Source organism: Triticum aestivum, chromosome 2D, assembly GCF_018294505.1.
Source record: "Triticum aestivum cultivar Chinese Spring chromosome 2D, IWGSC CS RefSeq v2.1, whole genome shotgun sequence".
In the NCBI taxonomy this organism is placed as follows: domain Eukaryota; kingdom Viridiplantae; phylum Streptophyta; class Magnoliopsida; order Poales; family Poaceae; genus Triticum; species Triticum aestivum.
In genome coordinates this window covers 332,947,123-332,950,885 of record NC_057799.1, presented here as the reverse complement: position 1 = coordinate 332,950,885, position 3,763 = coordinate 332,947,123, and positions in this window count along the sequence as shown.

The window sequence follows — 3,763 nt, the reverse complement described above, 5'->3', positions numbered from 1 at the left end:
GCATACATAAAAAATGATTAAAATCAGAGCTGCGTGTGCGATGCGTGGCATACGGTTAATCCATACAAACTGTTTGCGATGATCCAGAACAACAGAAACGGTCAGCCAGATGAGGGCGTGTGTGATGCGTGGCATACGGTTAATCCATACAAACTATTTGCGATGATCCATAACAACAGAAATGGTCAGCCAGACGAGGGCGTGTGCGATATACGGCATACTGTGTGCGATTAAGAAACACAATAGAAACGGTCAGCCGGATCAAGGTGTATGCGATGGAGGGCATACAGTTCACTCGGATGAACTATTTGCGATGTGCCAAGATAACAGAAACAACTCAACTGAACAAGATGTGTGTTATACGCGGCAAACAAGTCCGTAATCCAAAATGTGTGCGAAGACCAATAATAACACAGACGATTGCTGCTAATAAGCCGTGTGTTTTGCTCTATCTACAGCAGAACAACATATATATATGACTGAAATAAACATCCAATTACATAAGTGACTATACAAATCATTCGCACACACCTCAATAAACAATTGCATGCATTCTAAACTAGGAGAAATGATCATCTAGTCATCTACTTCTTGCGACGCTCCCGCCACTGCTCTGTGGCTTGATCCCTCGTCTGGGGCAGGACGAAGGCACTTCCTCATGTCAAGGATCCACATGTACATCTCGTAGCTTGTGAACGCGTCCTTTGCCGCATACTTGACGTGTTCTTCATCCAGTCGCTGATGCCAGGCACTGTGCCATGCGTTCTTGTCCTTCTTGATCTCATCCTTCATCTTCATGTAGTAGGGGTCGATGATGGCTGAGGCAAGGTCTACCAGGGAGTTCTGTTTGTTGTTGTCGCTGCCCCAAACCTTCTAGTGGTCATTGCTACTTCTTGAGCTTGCGTTGGTTTTTCCCTTGAAGAGGAAAGGGTGATGCAGCAAAGTAGAGATAAGTATTTCCCTCAGTTTGAGAACCAAGGTATCAATCCAGTAGGAGGTACACGCAAATCTCCAATCTATGCACCTGCACAAACAATCAAACACTTGCACCCAACGTGATAAAGGGATTGTTAATCCCTTCACGGCCACTTGCAAGGATGAGATATGATAGAGATACATATAAAAGATTACTAAAACATAAAACAAAGTAAAAACAAATAAATTGCAGCGAGGTATTTTTGGGTTTTTTGGTTTATAGAGCTGAAAATATATGATGGAAAATAGACACGGGGGCCATAGGTTTCAGTAGAGGCTTCTCTCTTGAAAAATAATAATATGGTGGGTGAACAAATTACTGTCGAGCAATTGATAGAAAAGCGCAAAGTTATGACGATATCCAAGGCAATGATTATGAATATAGGCATCTCGCCAGTGTCAAGTAGTCCGACTCCTGCCTGCATCTACTACTATTAATCCACACATCGACCGCTATCAATCATGCATCTAGAGTATTAAGTTCAAAAGAATGGAGTAACGCCTTAAGTAAGATGACATGATGTAGAGGGATAAACTCAAGCAATATGATGAAAACCCCATATTTTTACCCTTGATGGCAATAATACAATACGTGCCTCGCTACCCCTTCTATGTCACTGGGTGAGGACACCACAAGATTGAACCCAAAACTAAGCACCTCTTCCATTGCAAGAAGAACCAATCTAGTTGGCCAAACCAAACCGATAATTCGAAGAAAAATACAAAGATATCAAATCATGAATATAAGAATTCAGAGAAGATTCAAATAATATTCATAGATAAACTGATCATAAATCCACAATTCATCGGATCTCGACAAACACACCGCAAAAGAATATTACATCGGATAGATCTCCAAGAACACCGAGGAGAACATTGTAATGAAGATCAAAGTGAGAGAAGAAGCCATCTAGCTACTAGCTATGGATATGTAGGTCTGTGGTAAACTACTCACGCTTCATCGGAAGGGCAATAGAGTTGATGTAGAAGCCCCCCATGATCGAATCCCCCTCCGACAGGGTGCCAGAAAAGGCCCCAAGATGGGATCTCACGGGTATATAAGGTTGTGGCAGCGGAAAAGTATTTTGGTGGACGCTTCTGATCATTTATATTTCTGAATTTATAGGCCAAGAATTAGGGTTGGAGGAGCTCCGAGGGGCCCACATGCCCTCAGGGCGCGCCCCTGAGGCTTGTGGCCGCCTCGGGACTCCTCTGACTTCATCTCCAAGTGCTACGTGTGTCTTATAGTCCAAGAAAAATCATCGCGAAAGTTTTATTCCGTTTGTACTCTGTTTCGTATCCCTTTTCTGTAAAACTCAAAAAGAAGGAAAAAACAGAAACTGGCACCGGGCTCTAGGTTAATAAGTTAGTCCCAAAAAAATATAAAATAACATACTAGTGCACATAAAACATGCAAAACAGATAATATAATAGCATGGAACAATAAAAAATTATTGATACGTTGGAGACGTATCAAACATCCCCAAGCTTAATTCCTGCTCGTCCTCGAGTAGGTAAATGATAAAAACAAATTTTTTGATGTGGAATGCTACATAACATATTTATCCATGTAATTTTCTTTATGATGGCATGAATATTTAGATCCATAAGATTCAAAACAAAAGTTCAATATTGACATAAAAACAATAATACTTCAAGCATACTAATAAGGCAAACGTGTCTTCTCAAAATAACATGGCCAAAGAAAGATATCCCTACAAAATCATATAGTCTCGCTATGCTCCATCTTCATCACACAAAGTATTAAATCATGCACAGCCCCGATGACAAGCCAAGCAATTGTTTCTTACTTTTGATGTTCTCAAACCTTTTCAACTTTCACGCAATACATGAGCGTGAGCCATGGATATAACACTACAGGTGGAATAGAATATGGTGGTTGAGGAGAAGACAAAAAGAAGGAGAAAGTCTCACATCAACTAGGTGTATTAACAGGCTATGGAGATGCCCATCAATAGATATCAATGTGAGTGAGTAGGGATTGCCATGCAACGGATGCACTAGAGCTATAAGTGTATGAAAGCTCAAAGAGAAACTAAGTGGGTGTGCATCCAACTTGCTTGCTCACGAAGACCTAGGGCAATTTGAGGAAGCCCATCATTGAAATATACAAGACAAGTTCTATAATGAAAAATTCCCACTAGTATATGAAAGTGACAACATAGGAGACTCTCTATAATGAAGATCATGGTGCTACTTTGACCACAAGTGTGGTAAAAGGATAGTAGCATTGCCCCTTCTCTCTTATTTTTTTTGGGGCTTCTTTTGGCATCTTTTATTTTTTTCAAAGTCCGGAGATCCCAACTTGTGAGGGAATCAGAGCTTCCATCATCCTTTCCTCACATGGGACAATGCTCTAATAATGATGATCACTACACTTTTATTTACTTACAACTCAAAAATTGCAACTCGATTCTAGAACAAAATATGACTCTATATGAATGCCTCCAGCGGAGTACTAGGATGTGCAATGATCTAGTATAGCAATGACATAAAAAATGGCAAGCCATGAACATCATGCTAGCTATCTTACGATCATGCAAAGCAATGTGACAATGATGGAGCGTGTCATAATAAACAGAATGGTGGAAGTTGCATGGAATATATCTCGGAATGGCTATGGGAATGCCATAATAGGTAGGTATGGTGGCTGTTTTGAGGAAGGTATGTGGTGGGTTTAATCCACCGGCGAAAGTTGCGCGGTACTAGAGAGGCTAGCAATGGTGGAAGGGCGAGAGTGCGTATAATCCATGGACTCAACATTAGT